The sequence below is a fragment of the Lissotriton helveticus genome, chromosome 2_2, assembly GCF_964261635.1.
Source record: "Lissotriton helveticus chromosome 2_2, aLisHel1.1, whole genome shotgun sequence".
NCBI lineage: Eukaryota > Metazoa > Chordata > Amphibia > Caudata > Salamandridae > Lissotriton > Lissotriton helveticus.
In genome coordinates, this window is record NC_136060.1 from 519,668,728 (window position 1) to 519,688,862 (window position 20,135).

The 20,135-nt window shown below is 51.5% G+C and overlaps 1 protein-coding gene across 1 annotated transcript in view; it reads right to left on the reverse strand.

The window, feature by feature from the left end:
- LOC144821615 (uncharacterized) overlaps nucleotides 1-19,574 on the reverse strand; it is a 41,486-nt gene extending 21,912 nt beyond the window's left edge. Inside the window, exon 1 of the mRNA XM_078678854.1 lies at nucleotides 19,451-19,574. The gene's annotated coding sequence lies outside the window, so the exon portion shown is untranslated. The remainder of the gene's footprint in view (nucleotides 1-19,450) is intronic.
- Between the last annotated feature and the right edge of the window lie 561 nt (nucleotides 19,575-20,135).

Sequence of the window (20,135 nt, forward strand, 5' to 3'; positions counted from 1 at the left end):
CGGTGGCTAATGCAGATGAGAGGGGAGAATCCCAAATTGCTGCGCTGGTCCATCTCCCTCCAGGGGATGGACTTCACTGTTGAGCACCGGCCTGGTGTTGACCACGCCAACGCAGATGGCCTGTCCCGATTCTTCCGCCTCAGCGAAGAGAACCCCCAAGAAGATGGGTAGTTCTCCCCGCCTTCAGCTGGGGGGGGGGGGACGCGTGTTGGACCCGGCCTCGTGGTGTGGTGCGCGTCTGTCCCTCCACACCCTGCGAGCGTAGGCCTGCACCCTGAGCCCCTGCGCAGCATCCCCGTAAGAGTAGCCTGCACCCCGAAGCCTGGTCGTCTCACCCCCGATAAGCCCGAACCCCTGTAATCCACGACCGGGCCCGCGTGTCCCCATCCCGCTCCCGGCTCCGAGCGCCTAACCCTGAATGCCCCACAAGGCCCGACAGCCATTTTCCCTTCCCGAGATCCCTGTCTCCCTGGGCCCAGCGTGACCCCGGCCCCAGCGAAACCCAGACTCCGAAGGCGCGCCAATCCCGGCTGGGGGGTAAAGGGCTCCCCGAGTGTGATAAGCCCGGCAGTTTCGATGGCCCCTTTGGCCTCCCCTGTGAGTCTGGTATCTGTCACACCTTTGGCCCTCCCCTGTGGGCCAGTTTCGATCGCACCTTTTGGCCTCCCTGAGGGCTGGCTCCAGACCTGCTGGGTGTCTGGGAATTCCCGGACCCATTCCTCAAAGGATCAAAGAAGCCCCCGCCGGACCGCACCAACGACCAGCCCCCAGGGCTTGAGACCTCCGCCTGCGAGGGTCCGGACATCAAAGGGCCAATGGACTATATCTGTGGCCGCTCGACAACTAGCGGGCAGTTGTATCTTGGACCTGAAGCCTGCTGATCTGATCGCGGCTGACCCTGAGAAAGAACTCATCTTGAATCGCTGAGCCCTGCTGACGCTGTCGCAGGCCCCCTCTTCGCAACAAGGAGCTGAACCACCGGAGCCCTGCTGACGCTGTCGCGGCTCAAGCTGAACTACCACCATCGAAGCCCTGCTGACGCTGTCGCGGCTCGAGCTGAACTCGTAACCATCGGAGCCCTGCTGACGCTGTCGCGGCTCAAGCTGAACTATCACCATCGGAGCCCTGCTGACGCTGTCGCGGCTCAAGCTGAACTATAACCATCGGAGCCCTGCTGACGCTGTCGCGGCTCCTCAGGAACTTCTCCAGATCGAGCCCTGCTGACCTCGTCGCCGCGCGAGGAGTACTCTGGTCCGGCTGGACCATCGAGATCACCATCACGACCGAGCCGACTCGACGTGAGTGAAGCCGCCAGTACGCCCATCATCTTCCGTACCCCCCGGCTCGAGGATTGAGAGATGTGCGCAGGGTACGCCCCGTACTGGCCCCAAGGCTAAAGACTGTCCCGCTTCCCTCTCCCCGAATCCTCTAAGACTTTTGTGATCCCTCGATCATTTGTACATAAGAGTGCTACTTTCATTTCTGCTGCTTATAAAGAACTTGTTACTGAAATCCACATTGTGGTGTCCGTTCGTAAGTGTGGTGTGAGCTCAGTGTGTACGATCCTAGACCCGAAGTCCTCCCCGGCGAGGACCTCACGATAAGACTCGGCAAGATCTTGGGAGAGGTGGGTCCTGGGGTGGTCGGGTGAGCACACCCTGGCCCTCTGAGATCGCCCCTTCTAACACTTGGTGTGAGTGTTTGATTGATTCAGATGCTCCGTCCATCACCACCCCCTTTTGTACAGCTTTGAAATCTATGCATACATAGATTTTATAGCACAAGCACCGGTCCTGCGCAGGGTCTGAGTAAAAGAGTCTCTTTGGCAGTCCTAAGCATTAGTGCTTTCAGTGGGATTAAAAGTGCACAAGCCGGGGCGTGGCCAAGATGGCGTCGGAGTAGGACGCTTCTTCGAGCCTCTCCGACGCCAGACCAACAAAGCACCGGATAGCGGGGTCCCGGGGGTGCTGCCCGGAGTTTCATCGACGGCGGAGACCGCAGATGTCTGGCGGCGTGCTCCGGTGCCGTTAGCGGAGAGCTCCGAAGTCTGTGGAGGCCGGTACAGAGGAGCCGAGTCGCGGCCTCTGCAGCCGCAGATTTGCGTAACTGCGGAGCCGGACCGGGACGGGGCGGCCTCCGGTCCCGGAAGATATCGCTAGTGCCTGGGTCCGTGCACTGCGCCCGGCGAAAGCGGAGGACAGGCTTCATCGGAGCATTCAGGAGGAGACATCGGCAGCACAGGTCAGGGGAAATTGGGAGCCCCCAGAATCGATCGGAGCGGAGCTGGGCAGGGCCTTTGTAGCGGGAACCCTGACTGTTTGGAGCCGGGTCCGGACTACAGGACGATCGGCCAACGGGGGGTGACGACTGGAGCATCTGGCCTGCGGGAGAGCGGACCGCGGAACGGACCAGATGCAGGTGCCCGGCCGAGTCTGCTGGGGGTACCGGAGCACACGCGGTCCGGGCCTGGCGGGGCCACAGTGACTGGGAGCCCGTGGGGGCGCAGTTCCCGAGCTGCCGGACGCAGAGTGTGCCAGAACAGTGGGGGAGAGAGTGAACCCTGCAGTGGCAGTAGTGTTTGCTGCCGAACTGGCCTGTGCCTCCCGGGGGACTTTGTGGGCTGCCCTGCCTCTCTGGACCCGGACATTGGCATCTGTGTGGAGGCGGATTGGCACGGGGGAGATACAGAGGCTGGGTTGCCTGAGCTGGACGCGGCCGCTGCCGGAGAGAGAGGCACGACCGCCAGTTACGTCTGTGGCGCCATTTTGGGGGAGACTTCTTCGTGGAGCTCTGCGGACCGGCCCTGCTTATTCCTGGAGTTGGCTGCTGGGGGTGGCCCTGGCCTGAGGCCCTCGAGCACATCCTGCGAGCTGGACACTGACTTTGTGGAGGAGCGGCGTCTTGGCCTGGTTGAGCAGTGGCAGTGACGCTGGAACCTCAGCGGGGGAGCGCATAGAACGGCCCGAGCGATCAGGACACTTGCGACCTGGCCACGGAGTGGGCGGTCTCGGCGGTGGAAACAGCGGCGCCATTTTGAAGAGTCCGTGGAGGGCGCTGGGGGGTTCGGACGGGCGCTTACTCTGGAACTGAGTGCTGCCTGGGGGGCACCAAGCACAGCCTTAGCATACCATCAGTAGGCTGAGCATTGAGACCGTGGTGGTGGCTCTCCCGTCCGGAAGTGGTGGAGGGACTGCAACTGGAGAGCAAGGGGACCGGATTGAGGGCAATCACCCGCACGAGGGGCGAACTCCTCTTGCTACGACGCGCGAGACGCCGTCTTGGAGGGGCCTTACAATGCGGCCATTGGAGACCCGATCCTAATTATCCCTGGACCTGGCGGGGGCGCTGGCTGCGGAGGGATCACGCCCGATTTGTGTCTGAGCGCCAACTCCGGGGTGAGGATCGCGCCACCAGCTATCCACCTCCTGCAGTGGAGGGGTCTCCGGGTGCTGGCGGCACTGGCAGATTTGCGGACATTCTGGGGGCGGTGAGGCAGCACTGCTGAAGGGCCGTCCCGAAAAGGAAGGTCACCGATCTGAGACTTATCCTCCCAGCTGCGGATCACTGGAGCCTAGTGGTAGGAGTGCAGCGACCACTCACGGCCATGTCCAACCCGCAGCGCAGGGGGGGGGAAACAGTGAAGGAGGGGGCCCTCAAGTCGTCGCAGCAACCGGCGTCGCCGGGAGCCAGCGGGTCCTCACAACAATCAGACGACGAGGCGCCAGCGACTAAAGCGTTCATGAAGGAGCTCTTCGCCACCATTAAGGAGGACATCTCCGAACTCCGTACGCAGTTAGCCTCGGACCTCAGGGAAGTGCGGAGAGACGTGGATGGGATTGGCGAGAGGGTGGCGGTACTGGAGGACCATGACCGTGGCATTGCGAATGATGTGCACCAGCTCCAACAGGACATCATACGCCTCACGGAGCAGAATCTGGACTTGCAGACCCACGCAGAGGACTTGGAGAACCGATCCAGGAGAAATAACATTCGTATCAAGGCGGTGCCATGGGACGGTGAAGCGGGGGACCTGCGTGGCTACGTTCAAGCCTTGTTTCTCCAGATCCTAGGGGATGAAGAGGTGCGTGACATCCAGATGGACAGAGTGCATAGAGTGGGGCTGCCCAGGAGGGGCGGGGGCCCGCCGCCGGATATCCTCGTCTGTGTGCATGACTTTCAGGTAAAGGAACAGATATTGAGGAAAGCTAGAACCATCACATCGTTGCAATTTAGAGGCCATCGCCCCCAGCTTTACCAGGACCTGGCGGCGACAACCTTGCAGAAGCGAAGGGACTTTCGGCCTGTGACCGCCTTCCTCCGGGAACGCGGGGTTTCCTACTCCTGGGGCCATCCTTTCCGGATTATCTTTCGATGGGAGAACAGGCTGAGGCAGATCAATTCCCTGCGCGAGGCGAAGGATCTACTAGGCATTGAGGAAACGGAACCATCCCAGGGGGCTCGTGGCTCGCCATTCCGGAGGCGGCGTCGCTCTTCCTCCTGGCACAGGGTGGGCTCCTCCCCGGAGCGGCGACGCCCGGACCCAGCAACTACTGTACAGGAGAGAGGGGCCGCAGTGGCTTCGGTGGCCTCCGCCACCATGGCGGATTCCCAGACGAGTTCTGGAGCAGCGTGACCCCGGCATCATGGAATGGCGTCGGAGGGGCTCTTGGCCTGAGGTCCCCGGGGTATAATGGTACTTTTGGAGAAGACGCCCCGGACCTTGGACCTGGGGGTCACCGAGTTGACACCCCTACCCCGATCCCAGTCCAGTAGGGATCTTTCGAACCATGACCTGCTGGAACTGAAGACTACGAAGTTCAGGTTCAGTGCCTTGAGTTGCATCTTGTTGATCCTTGTTCTTGGGGGGGGGGTGGGGAGTTCAGTTGGGGGGACAGGGGCTTGAAGGGGGGATGGGGGGCCGGTGGTGGCGGCTGGTGGATGTGTATGAGGGGTGATGTGAATGGGGGTGGATGTGTGTTTTACAATTCCTGTCTGTTCTTCAGATTTTGGGTGCCAACCTTGCTTTGCATTTCACAGTGGGGGGCGGGTTGGGGGAGGGGAGACGGGTGCGCGGGGTGGTTGGAGACGGACGAGGAGTTGGTAGAGGGATGGGGAAGGGTGTCCTGGTTTTCCTCGTCTGTTTGTGACATGGCGCAGGTGCGTCCCTTGACTCATTATGACTATTAGTATAGGCACTTGGAACGTGAAGGGACTCAACTCCCCGCAGAAGCGGCAGAAGGTGTGGAAGTACCTGACAGACCACCACCTGGATGTGGTTGGACTTCAAGAAACTCACTTAGCCAGGAAGGATGAGTTTAGGCTCCGCCATCGGCACTTCCCACTTATATACAGGGCATCTGCATCCACTAAACACAGGGGGGTTGCCCTAATGTTTCGAGCGTCCCTCCATTTCCAACCGGGGGGGGTGAGCGGGGACAAGGAGGGAAGGTGGCTGATGGTGAAGGGGTTGCTGTATGGACGTATGTGCACATTTGTGGTGATGTATGGGCCTAATGCCTCGCAGAATGGCTTTTTGCAGTCCTTGCTGGATAAAATGGGGGAATTCGTGGAGGGCCAGTTGTTCTTAATGGGGGACTTCAATATGGTGTGGGATAAGGCCCTGGATAGCTCATGCACACAGAGGTCAGGGGCGGGAGTCTTTACCACTGAGACGCAGAGGCGGGTTGGGGACCTGGGGCTGGTTGATAGTTGGCGCTTCCTTTACCCCCAATCTAGGGACTACACCTATTTTTCACATGTACATTTGTCCTATTCTCGAATTGACCACATTTTCATAAGCCAAGCATTGAGGGGGGACATCCAGATGTCCAGCATCTTCCCACTTTCAGTGTCGGACCACAGCTTAGTTGTGCTCGGGTTGCAGTGGTCGGTAGGGGGGGATGGTTTGAGGAAATGGTATTTCCCCGAGGCATTGACTCGAGATGACGTTGCATGTAAGGAGCTGAGGGGAGCCATTCGAGATTTCCTGGAGCTTAACCCGCCTTCAGATACCTCAGTGTATACTACTTGGGATGCATGCAAGGCCTCTATAAGGGGCACCTGCCTTAGCCTCAATGCTACTCTTAATAGGCAAAGGAGGACGGAGCGAGAGGCTCTTGAATCCGAATTAGCAGCACTGGAACAAGCGCATAAAGCCAACCCCTCCCGGGTGACCCTGCGGCCTTTAACTGCGGTTCGGGGGAAGCTCCGGGCTCACTATAATAACAGAGCGGAATTCACACTCCTGCGGCTGCGACGGACCTCCTATTCGATGGGGAACAAGGTGGGTAGGCACCTAGCGAGGCAGCTTCGAGACAAACGGGAGCGGGAATATATAGGAGGGATTAAGGATGAGACTGGAAGGGACCAACACAGGGATGGGGACAAGGCTGCTATCTTTAGCCGTTTCTACGCAACTCTATACAGAGGGGAGGACCTAGATCGGACAGCTCAGTCCGCCTTCCTGGCCGGCCTCCCCATACCCCGAGTTTCCAGGGAATGGAATGAGCTCCTATCGGCCCCTATCTTGAGGGAAGAAGTGATGGACGCTATAAAAGCTCTTAAGCTCCACAAGGCTCCTGGGCCTGACGGGTACACGGCCACGTTTTATAAGACGTTCGCGGGTGAAATATGCGAGATTTTGGTTGCCCTCTTCAACTCCATGGCTACGGAGGGGCGGACCTCAAGATCAATGGTGGAGGCCTTAGTCACCATTATCCCCAAGCCTGGGAAAGACCCCACCCAATGCGCCTCCTACCGTCCGATAGCGCTTCTTAACCTGGACGCCAAACTATACTCCTGGATTCTCGCGAAGCGGCTTCAAGATCTGATGCCGGCCATTATCCATCCAGATCAATCTGGATTTATCAAAGGGCGACAAACCCATGACAATTTGCGGCGAGTGGCGCATTTGATCGAAAAGGCTGACAGATTTCGCTTACCTGCCGTGCTGGTGGGTCTAGACGCGGAAAAAGCATTTGACCGTGTTGACTGGGGATTTTTAAATTTAACGCTGGAGGCCTTTGGGTTCTCCCCCCACTTTGTGCGAATGATTCGAGCTAATTATGATCGGCCTGAATCTAGGGTGTTGGTTAATGGACATCGGTCTGCCTGCTTTCCCCATTCCCGCGGTACGCGGCAGGGATGCCCGCTTTCCCCGCTCCTCTTCGCGCTCAGTATAGAGCCACTGGCGATTGCGATCAGGGAAAGGGAACAGATTACAGGCATCCCCTTCACTGGCGAACAGCATAAGATTTCCCTGTTCGCGGATGATGTTCTCTTATCGTTAGGAGACCCTGTTCGCTCGCTGCCTCAAGTACATGAGGTTCTGTCTGAGTTTGAGAGGGTGGCGGGTTTTAAAGTTAACATGGGTAAATCGTACATCTTGAATTTGACACTGCCCCCTGACGTAGTTGAACAGGTGCGAACACTTACGCCTCTTTCGTGGTCATCCTCCTCCTTGCTCTATCTGGGTATTAACTTAACCCCCACCTTGGGTGGGTTGTTTGCCGCCAACTTTCCCCCAGCATTAGCGGCGACCCGTGGGGAATTGGAGAAATGGAAGCCAAAGTTCATTTCGTGGCTTGGTCGCATTCATGCGATTAAGATGGTGCTACTGCCTAAATTCTTGTACCTTTTCCAGGCCCTCCCCATACCTATGGACTTGGACTTCTTCCGGCGCTTGAAAACCCTGATGTTGAAATTTGTGTGGCAGGGGGGCCGGGCTCGGCTTCCGTATGCAGTACTTCGTCGGCCGCGGGGAGAGGGGGGGGTGGGGTTTCCCGACATGCATTTATACTATAAAGCGGCGCAATTACGAGTGCTGGTGGAATGGTCTCAACCCCTTTCGGAGAAGCATTGGCTACATATGGAGCGTAGTGTAGCTGGGAGATCCATCTGGGATTTGGCCTGGAAACCCAAGGTGGACCGGCCCAAAAAACGCCTATATATGCACTCCTACTGGTACTGTCCTGAAAGTGTGGGACACGGTCACTGGAGATGACCGATGGACCACCTTTCCGTCACCGTTTACCCCTATCCATAGGAATCCGTCCTTCCCGCCGGCGGAACGCGATGGTCCGTTTGCACAGTGGAGTGAGGGGGGCTGCAGAGCGCTTACCCACCTGTTCCATGGGACGGAACCCCTTACCTTCCACAACTGCATGAGGGACTATGGGGTGCCGCCCACTGAAAGGTTCCATCATACCCAACTCCTACATTGGGCTACTTCACCCGCAGTGAGAGATGCTGCTACGAGACAGCTGACGTCCTTCGAGACATTTATCATCCACACTTCTTGTATGAAGGGTACGATTTCCTTCATATATAAACTGCTCTTGGACACGGTGATATTCCCGAGGCCCCGATATATGGAACACTGGGAGAACTGTCTTGAGCGGGACATTTCGACAGCCGAGTGGGAGGGGCTGTGGAGAGACGTCAAGGCCCACAACCATTCGATTGGCCTTAGGGAGGCTCATTTGAAACTTATGTATGACTGGTACCTTTACCCGTCCAAGCTGCACCGCATTTTCCCGTCGACCTCCGACAGGTGCTGGAGGGGGTGCGGTTTGCTGGGAGATTTCCGCCACATATGGTGGGATTGCCCAACCATCAAGCCTTTCTGGTCGGAGATACTGGCTCACATTAAAGAAGTGGTTGGATATCCGATCCCGGAATCCATGGACTATGTCCTATTGGGGCTCCGTGACCCGATGCTGACGCACCAGACTAGAGCTGACAAAAGGATTATATGGTTGTGCCTAGGTGCGGCTAAATTGACACTGGCGGCGGCATGGAAGAAGCCGACGGCGACCTCCCTATGGCATGCGCGGTTGTGGCGACTGCTGAGTTTGGAAAGAGTGTCCGATATCTTTCTGGGCAATTTTAAGAACTTTATGTTTACATGGGGCCCCTTGGTCAGGTTTCTATCCCGGGGCCTTCCGTCAGCAGTTTGCCCGTCAGCACTGCGAGCACTCCACCTGTTTCAGATTTGATTTGGGAACGTATGCGTCTGAGTATGAATGAGTAATGAGCTGCCACCACGGGTGAGGGGGGGTGGGTTCGGGTTGGGGACTGTTGATTCCTTTGTTTAAGCGACTGCCGGCAATTGGTGCTGAACTATAGAGGACTCCGGCACTGAGATGTCCCTAGATGGAGGCGGGGCTTATCGCTCACTGCAAACTGATGGAGGTCTGATAAGAGCCACTAATACGATTGGATACTGACTTGGAAGTACCTATGTGGATTATCCTCCTTGCATCTCAATGCTTTGGTGGGTGGGCATTCCCGGAGTCCCCCCTGTGGGACCCGTTGATTTTTGTCGCTCTGTTTGATTGGTTTTACCTCTGTCTTTAAATCAATAAAAATACCTTTGACAAAAAAAAGTGCACAAGCCTACAGAGAGAGGGGTGGTGTTAGCCGTTTATAGCGGATATGCAATGAGGTATCATGATCTGCGCACAAGCTGTAGATACTGACTGTTCTCACTTTAAATTAAAGATAAAAGGCTGGTAAAATGTCATCAGGCAAAGGTCAACAACGGGATACATAATAGAATATTTCCAATGGTGCATTAAAAAAAAAAGGTTTTGCCTCATTGCCTATTAATTATATATTTTATCCATACTAATATAATAAAGAGGGAACCCAAACCTTTGAGGCGGGTAATCTCAGGAACCACAGCACCAATCACAACACCCAAGACAGCGTTGGAAAGGGCAGTTGCAGCAGAAGGACATAGGCTATGCAGACGCCCACCATATACATTTAAAAGGTAAAAGAACCGTGCCAGCAAAGTAGTCCCTTGTGGGCGTGTCTGCGTTGTGCTGGGGGCGTGACAAACGCTGGGGGCGTGTGGTACGTTCCACCCTTCATGCCATGTCTCATATCGTGTGCTAATCCCACCCTGCTCCCTTTAAATACCCCTGCACCCCATAATCATAACCCACCCTTACTCCTTACAATACCACAACACCCTTAAACACTAACCCATCTTAACCCTATAAATATACCATGTACCCCAAAATCCAAACCTATCCCTAAACCCTATAAATACCCCTGTACCTCAAAACCCAAACCTACCCCTGAACCCTAAAAATACCCCTGGACCCCAAAACCCAAACCTAGCCCTAAACCCTAATACCACTGAACCCCAAAACCCAAACCTACCCCTGAACCCTAAAATACCCCTGTATCCCAAAACCCAAACCTAGCCCTGAACCCATAAAATACCCCTGTCCCCCAAAACTCAAACCTACCCCTGAACCCTAAAAATAACCCTGTACCCCAAAACCCAAACCTACCCCTGAACCCTAAAATACCCCTGTACCCCAAAACCCAAACCTAGCCCTGAACCCTAAAAATACCCCTGTACCCCAAAACCCAAACCTAGCCCTGAACTCTTAAAATACCCCTGTACCCCAAAACCCAAACCAACCCTAATACCCCTATACCCAAAAACCCAAACCTAGCCCTGAACCCTAAAAATACCCCTGTACCCCAAAACCCATACCTATCCCTAAACCCTAAAACTACCCCTGTACCCCATAACCCAAAACTATATCTGAACCCTTAAAATACCCAAACACCCCAAAACATATACCTCAGTACCCCAAAACATATACCCCTATACCCATACTTACCTTATCCAAACATTAAAAAAAACATGCTTTTACCATTCATGCATTTACAACGAATTTCGTTGTAAATGTTTGCGTGTTAAAAGCATATAAAATGTAATGCCATGGGTTATAATGGCATTGCGGAGTCATGGTACTTTCGTAATGAAAGTATGCGGAGTGATGATATGCGGAAAGAAAGTTGCGGAATAATGGGTGTTTACCCTCCCCCGGTAAGTACATTGGTGGCACGGCGGCCCACATCTCCAGCAACATACTCATATTTTTTCACCACCCATTTGAAAAATGCACAGGTCTCTCTCATTGATGGCCAGCCCCGACATACACTTTTAGACACACCTCCCGCCACAAGTTATAGAATTGCGAACTTTAGAGCTGGGGATCTACGTTCGAATCTCGGCATCAGCTCAACATCCTGTGATTCCAGGCAAATCGCTTTGTCTCCCCGTGCCTACCACAAATGAATGTGTTCTTCTGTAATGTACATTGTGCTCATGCCATGTTGTCGAGTTTGCGCTATATAATATTGCAAGGAAAAATAAAGTAGGGAAACTCAAGTTCACACACTACTGAACGCGCACTCTTTAAGTGCATCAGCAGTGCACTGTGAATCGGAGCGTTTCACAGGCCTGTCACAGATAAGAAATGCTATCAAAACGAAATGCTACAAAACAATATACTACTGGCCGGCAGCAATTCATACCCGGACAACGTCGGGACGGGCTGCTAGTTATTATATAAACTGACACAGCTTGTGCTTTGCCCAGGAGTGAATATCATTTGCTAAATTCCTGTTACACAAGCAGAAATAAAACAATGCACACACACAAACAGCATATTTATTAAGTCTTATTTTAAATGATGGTGACTCTGCAAAAGTTAAGTTGTGTCTCTGTAGTGGTACAGGGCCGGGTGAAACGTGAGCCTGTTATTGCAACAGCATGGGGGCATTGGCCTGCTCGCCCGGAGAGAGGCGCTTAATTACCCATGACAAAGGAAAGGCAGATGGCCACGCTGGGTTGCACTTTTAAGATCCCCTTTTACTAAAAGTCGAGCAAGCTCGACCTAAAAAGCATGAGCCAGGGAATGACGTTAAAGGAATTAGACAGACAGAGAGAAAAACAAGAGATTGAAGAGCTATAGGAGAAAATCCAGTGAGCGAGAAAGAGTCAATTAATGGGGAGGGGAAGAAGGAGGAAGAGAGAAAGGTAGAGGAAAAAAGGAAGAGAAAGAGTTTGTGGGAGAAGGAAAGTGTTGGGTGGGACTGATGAGATGTAAAGATGATAAGTGTCCCATAATATGTGTAAGAACACCAACAAGGCCTGACTTTCACAAAATTGCATTATGGGACTTGTTGTCCAACAATTACACAGGGATGCTTGCAACTAGAAGCAGAGGCAAGATGGCGCCCGAACGCGGAGACGTGTCGGACGAGTGAGCTGCTCTCTCCTCTGACTCTCAGGCTCACAGACTATCGATGGTGAGAGAGGGCTGATTCGAGCAAAAGTATCCTGAAAGTGGCTAAGGAATAACAGAGAGCCCGTGAGAGTGAAAGCGGGCGGGGGAAATTGACTCTTCGGCGAGGCGCACTGTGTATGGAGATCAGTGAGGACGCCGCTTCATGAACGCGAACGCCAGGTGAACGCCAGGCACCGGGAGCACAGGGTGAGCTGCGAGCTGCGGACGCCGAGCTTGGCGAGCGCTTGGAGAAACGCTGAAAAGCCGAACTTGCAAAACTCCGTAAACATCGAGAGCACTGGAGATTGTTTACAGCTATAGACGCCGAGCTCAGACGCCGAGCTCACAGGGACGGTATTCCAGACGAGCGCTGAGAGTTTTCTGCATTGATCTTCGAAGTTAACATGGCACCCAAGGGGACTCGCAAAAAACGGGACCCAGAGACTGTAACAGTGAGTACGCAAGCTGAGCATAATTTGGCTGGGACTGCACAAAAAAAAAAAAACGGGGGGAGCTATGTCAGCGGAGAATATGAGCGACAGCCCTAGTACAGCTGCAGCTGGGTCAAATAAACAGACTATCTCTACGTTGTTTAAAGCAGTTGAAGCTAAAAAACGTCAGGAGTTGGTTTGTAGCCCACAGACTGTTCTACAAGATCTTCAGGGGGCCACTGGAGCGTCCAATGGAGAGTTTAATGCTATAAATGCAATTACAGCTAAACCAGGGCTGCAAGGAGAGCCTTCAATAGATATTATGTCTGGAGTGGTTTCCTCACTAAATGGCAGTTCTACTGGCACTCTCACCTCCCCCCCCACTCCCATAGAAAAAGTCTTAGATCCTGGAGTATTTGAGAGAGACGCTTTGGTCGATTTGGGAATGTCTAATCCACCTGAATGCAGCCTTGATTCAAATATAATCAATGAGGCAGAATCATTGGACTTCTATTCAGTCTCAGAAAACTCAGCTTCTTCATGCGAAGATTTGGCTGCTCAATACTCTAAAAAAATGCATTTGGAGGAGAGTGAGGTCGATGACGACGATGAAATTGAGGGTGAGGAAGATATTGAAGACAGCCCCATCACTGTTAGGGGAGAGGGTGATGTGTCTCTAATTGAGGGGGCTAAAGGAGGTTGTCAAGAAGATCTTAATGAAAACATTACTTTAGCTACAATCTATCAGACCATTTTGAGTCACATGGAAAAGACAGAACGGGATAGTCAAAAAATTCAAAATTCATGTCGCAAGTTGTAAAGTTCTATTCGGAGGCTCACGAAATCTCAAACTGACTTTGCTGAGAGATTTAATGAAGTTGAGACTAGAGTGTCTAATATCGAAGATGAACTGGTAAAACAAAAGGCTGCTACTGAAAACTGTAGTGCTAATAAAGAGGACATACTTTGGAAGATGGCCGACTTTGAAAATCGATCTCGGCGTAATAATCTTAGGGATGCTTGCAACTACAAGCCAGGCAATACAAAATCACGGGGAATTTTTGAAAACAAAAACGAATTGGGTCAGGACGAGTAGGAAGGCGGTCTCATTTATGGACGCCCTTTCTGCATTTACACTTTGATCTTTGGCTTGGTTAATCAGACAGTGACTGCAGCTGCCCTTTGCCTGGTTTCTCACCCCAATGCCACCCCAAGCTTCCGCCAGACACCCTGTGTATGCCGTGGTGGTACAGGTATGATAGTGCCAGGGTCCTCTGTAAACGAGCATAATAAATACTGACTAAACATATTTAAACTCGTAACCTCACCGCATACAGACAGTTTTGTTTAAAGCTCATTAACCATGTGACCTGAAACACTTTACTAAAGCAGGCCCAGACTTGTGCCCAGTGGCAAGACAATGGCGTAATGTACTCGGACAAACTCCATCTGTTAGATGTCGGATCCAGTTTGCAAACATATTCTTCCAGATAAAGTTCTGTTTAAAAGACTGGCGGTGAGAACCAGCAGGAGCTAGGCATTCAACAAAGTCTTCGTCGACTGCGCACAGTTGTAAAATTCCTCTGGTTCTTGTGAGAAAGGGTGTGAACAGCAGGGTGGCAAGCTGGGAAAAGAGGGCGCGAGGAGAGGCCCTGAATGCAGCAGGAGAAAGAAAGGGTTTAAGCAAAGCAGGGGAGTTGGGCGAATGAAACAATTCTTTCTAAGTCAGGGCAGTCTCGACAGGGTTGTTAAAATTAGCATCTGGTTACTGCGACCTTGGGTAACCTTTCTGCGACCTTGGGTAACCTTTCTGCGCCCTTGTCCAGCTTTCACGTCTGCTCGTCTCGTTATTTGTAATAAATATCTACCTGCTTTATCAACGGATGCCTTGGGGAACTGGGTGATTTGAATGAAGCAAAGAAAAATCTAAACAAGCAAACGATAGAAACAGTAAAGGCAGCCAACAGTCAAGACTATTGTAGGATTTAGGTATGGTGCACTAGAGGCTTATATCTTTAGGCAATACCTAAACAATTCCCCAACATCCACAGGGGATGTATACAAGTCATCCAACCAAAACTATGGCAAGAAAGCAGTGCTTCGATATGCGATAAACAAGAGTAGGGCAGAAAGCCATCAGGAGCAGTGAATAGGTACATGAGCAAGGTGGGCACTCAACACCGCTATGCATTGTAGACAAGCCTATGAAACACAGCGAAGCACGGAAGCGAGACTTAAGAAGGAGCAAAATAAATGCTGGAAAATCTGCAACAATTCTGAGTTGCAATCGTTTAACTTTAGCTTTGCACCGATACCAGAACCTGCTATCAGATTGCTTCACAGCAAATACATAGATTGAGAACTATTTACAATATAATACAATTACACTAATAGTAAGCAAACACTGAAATCAACATTAGCCCATTCACATAGTTATCGAAAGTGAACGCGATCGCTAAAGTGAAAAGTGATCGCGATTGTAAAAAAAAAAAAGCTCTTGGCAGTGCGTGGCGGGGGGGGGCACGTCGAGTCAAGCAACAAAACAAGCTCTTGGCATTGCTATGGTGGGGGCGGGGCGGGAGCCCATTGGCAGGAGAGAAGCAGCCTTTGATGTGCGAGCCAGTGGGAGGGAACACCATATGGGGTGTGATTAAGAAGTGAGCTCAAGCGCGCGCTGGGGAAGCGTCGCTCTTGAGTAACTCACATGCATTGGGGACAATCCTCGCTGGTTTCAAGAGCTGTTTTGCCCACTATAATCTCACAGAACAACGCTTGCGCGTTGGTTCAGCGAGACCTAACAACGCTTGCGCGTTGGTTCTGCAAGACCTAACAACGCATGCGCGTTGGTTCAGCGAGACCTAAAAATGTGGTGCTTATGTAGGATGCAATGGTGCTAATTAGCAAAGTAAGTGATTGATTAAAATATGGTCAACATGTTTCTTGTCTATGCCTGTCCAAACCGATCAAATGTTAATTCTTCAGGACCTAACAAAACTAATAGTAACCTACGCTACTTAATGACTAGATTCAGTAATAGGTGCCATGTGTTAAAGTAATCAGTCATATATCAGGTCACAAAGTGAAAACGTTACCTTGGCTAGGGTAGTAACCCTCAGTGGAGCTAGATCATACCCCAGGAGGTGATAGCAGAACGAAGTGCCTATTAGTGCCTCAGACGCGATGCAGAGTGTGCCCAGAGACCTACCCCGGCTCTGCTTCCTAGGTGGGATCTTTGACAAGGTACATTATTAGTCATATTTTAATCCACTTTTTGAACAGCACTCGACACACACTATAATATCCCACACACCCCCACTTCTTCACACACCTTAAAAAATATCTCCGGCAAAGAGCCCCCTAATGGGTGCCCGTCGGGCATTGCAGCGCCCGCCCAACGAGGAGTTAGCCCAGTGATGCAAGCCAACATCTTCCCATTAAAAATTCCCTTGACCTTGGACGAAGTGAGAAAAGCCATTGATGATAGTGCGGCAGGTAAAGCTCTTGGCCCAGACGGCGTACCAGTAGAGTTCTACAAATATAATACTGAGCTATGGGCCCCGCATTTAACAAATGTACTAATGAATTGTATGAATCATGGGTTCATTGTCACTTGGTCAGATTCTATAATTATCCCAATTTTTAAAAAAGGTGATCGAAATGACCCTTTATGTTACCGACCCATCTCTCTGCTAGATTCCCTTCTAAAAGTGGCTGGAAGCGTAATCCTGAATAAGTTACAAATTTGGGCTGATGAGAAGGGAGTGTTAACCAAATTACAATATGGTTTTCGAGCAGGCCTAGGAAGAGTTGAACAGGGCCTGAATTTGAGTTTGATTGTCGATAAATATACAGTGGCAAAAAATTGCAACTTATTTTTAACATTCGTTGACCTTAGCTCCACTTTCGATTGTGTAATACATGACAAACTGTGGGCCATTTTAGCGGACATGGGTGTCGATGAGAGAATATTTATGTTTTTAAAAGAGTTATATAGGGATGCTTGTGAAAGTTAGGTATGGGAAAGAGGGGGAGTGCACCAGAAGATTTAACATAAGTTAAGGGGTGAGACAAGGGTACGTACTTGTCCCATTTCTCTTTACCCTCTACATCAACAGCATGGGAAATGATCTGGTGGAGAACCCAAACGATTACCCAGTAATTGATTGTTGCCCCATACCTATCCTATTATATGCGGATGACGCAGTCTTGATGTCTAGGACACAAAATGGCCTACAAAGAACACTTACAAAGTTTGTTGAATATATGCAGGATAGGGGTCTTAGGGTAAATATTTAAAAAACTTTTAGTATGACATGCGGGAAGGCGTCTTTTAAAAAGAAATGCAGGGTGCTTATTAATAAAGAGAAAATAGAGTGTGTTAACACCTTCTCGTATCTGGGGATAGTTTTTGTTAGCACAGGTAAATGGGGGAGTGCAATACAGTCGAGAAGGCAAATGATGTTGAGAGCAATGGGGGGGGGGGTAACTAGTTTTGCTGGCAAACTGGGTAACAAGCCAATCCCTGAGCTGATTGCCATTTATAAAGCCAAATGCATCTCCACAGCAGTATATGGCGCGGGCATCTGGGGAGGGGCGGGTGCTAAGAGCATACAGCAGAGTGAGAATGCCTTCCTAAAATATCTATTGGCGATACCCAGCTCTACAGCTAACCATACATGCCATCTTGAGCTGGGTCTGTCCCATATAGAGGATATTATAAGGACTTATCCTCTTTTATTGTGGCATAAGCTCTGGGTGACAGATGAGGCGGTCTTCAATCGTACAGTCATTATGGATTGTATGAAAATGGACGGGGCTGTACTATCCCCTGGCTAAGTCATATCAGGAATGTGGCTAGTGAGATTGGGCACCCCGAATATTTTGATGACCCAGAAACACTGAAATGAATCTCCAGAAAACAACGTAAAAAGGAATATATGATATACCTGGATGATAAAAGATGGTCTGTAGAGAGAGGGAAGCAGACTGTTATGGCTAACTATTTGCTAACTATTAGCTTCCCTGAGATTAATGACTGGTCGCGTGATCTAATCCCCTGTCCCTGTGATGACACCTCTAAACAATCAACTATTCAGGTTACCTTCTTTTGTAAATTTTATACTAATCCGAGGAGAAGATTTTTAATTCCCTTTTTAAAACATATTGGATTAAGACAGTGCAATAATGCTCTTATGTACCTGCAAAGCATGGATAGTGAGATATGTATTAGCGTGGTGGTGTCATTTAAAAAACGTAATACGATCTAGAAATACAATGTAGGGAAATTGTTATTCGAATCAATTAAGGTGACATAATAGAAAACTGTGGACACTGATAAAATTACTGAGATTATATAAATCAAATGGGATATATTTCATAGGCTCTGATTAAGTGACAATATGATGTTAAGACCTATGATGTTTTTTATGAATATTTATTAATATTATTGCTTGTTTTCAATGTCACTATGAGGATAAGGATGAAATAGATGTAGTTGTGTTTGCTATAGAAATGTATAACTATGACTTTTATTGTGCTTTTATGGTTTTTCATCACAAAAATCGAATAAAGGTATATTTGATATGATTATACATATATCTATCCTAAACACTTTTGAAATGTGTGGTCCCCCGTACTCTCAGGTGCATGGCATGTGAGGTTTTTTTTTAGTGTAGGAGGAAGTAGGTTAGAAGCCAGTAATGATCTCACTGGATGTACATTAAAAACATATATCGATTCAGCCATATTTTATTTATTCCATTGTGATAGTTGTAGCCCTGATATTTCTTATTTCAAAAATACAATTCTGCATTCACGAATGTCAATAAAACACAGGAATGGAAAGTGTTGCATTGCACACTGTCTGCGCTCTCACTCACAATCGCACAAACAAGCATTGAAAATGTCACCCTGAGACAGAGACATAGCATGCTTGCAGAAAGAACCCCGTGCAGCTATCTTGGGGCCAACTCTTATTTGAATGCTGGGGTTTCTAAGCACGGATTTATCCTCAGAAGTACGTGCCTGAGCATGCCACCTGGGGGTCATCTAGGGTCACGGTGTGCAGAAGGACTTCCTTGGGGTGGGTGGTGTGGAACGGGTCTAAGAAGGAGGAGCGATGAGACTTGGTTAAAGTGGGGGTGCAATGCTGTCCCTGTGGGTGGGGTGGAAAATGAACCCCTTAATGGGTGGGGGTACAGTGGGACCTCATAGGGTGTGTGGGGGGTACAGTGGGACCTCCTAGGGTGTGTGGGGGGGTACAGTAAGAGGTATTATGGGTGGGGTGGAATGGTGTGTTTCAAGGGGGGGTACAGTGGGACCTCCTAGGGTGGGGGGTACAGTGGGCTCTCCTAGGGTGTGTGGGGGGGTACAGTGGGACCTCCTAGGGTGGGGGGTACAGTGGGCTCTCCTAGGGTGTGTGGGGGGGGTACAGTAAGAGGTATTATGGGTGGGGTGGAATGGTGTGTTTCAAGGGTGGGGGTACAGTAAGTTCTATTAAGGGTGGGGTACAGTGGGACCTCCTAGGGTGGGGGTACAGTGGCGTGTTTTAAGGGTGGGGTTCAATTGAAGCTCTTGGGGTGTGTGGGGGGTACAGTGGCAGCTCTTGGGGGGCTGGTGTCATTTGATCTGGTGAAGGTGGGAGTTTAATGGGAGGTCATCTTGGGGGGCTGAGTGAGCAATGGGACCCGGGGGGGGGTTTGCTGGGGGGTGCAGTGGGTCCCGGTGGTGAGGCTCTCATGGGATCTCGGAGGGGGGGGGGGGGTTCGAGGGTAGAAAGGGAGTCATTAAGAGGGGGTGGATGCAGTGGGCCTTGAGATGGAGTCTCGGGGGGGGCTGAGTTGCACCCATGCCCAGCGGGACCTGAGGGCGACCCTCCCGCCCCCCCTTCCCCGAGACAGCCGCCCCCCCCGGGGGTCGTACCTGCTCCGGGCCGGTCTGCAGCCCCTCGGGTCCCCACGAGGCCTCTCCGCCGGTGCTGCCGCTGCCGCCGCTGACCCGGAAGTGGAAGCCGCGTCTGTCCCCGGAAGTGTCGGGGTGATTGACAGCTGCCGTGTGCGGACGGAGCCCCGCCCCCGGAGCCAGCACCAGAGGCCTCTGAGGGGGGGGTGGGGGGACTGGTCAAGGCCCCTCTGACGGGCGGGGGGGGGGCTCCGCTCCAGTATCAAAACCCCGCTCGTGTCTCTTTATTCTTTCTTTTAACCCTCCACTGACCGGTTCATTGGAAAAAGCCTCCAGCATGAGAAGAGGGTGTGGCCTAACGGCCAGAGCTGCCGACTTTGGAGCTGGAAACCAGGGTTCGAGCCTCGAGGTCGACTCCACATCCTGTGATTCTGGAAATCACTTCATACCGCCCGTGCCGACCCCCCAAAAAATGAATGTGTCCCCGTGTGACGTCACTGCTGCGCATGTAAAGCGCTCCGATACCTGCAGGTATAAAGCTGCAGGAAAGAAAAAAAAAGTGAAATATGAGTGTGGTGACTTGACCACCATCCCAGGGCACTAGGACCCTGTGGGCAACGGGGCAGCGTCCAGGTCACTGGACATGACTTCCTGTGGGCAGGCAGGAAGCGGACACTCACCATCAGGACGAGGAAGAGGACGGACG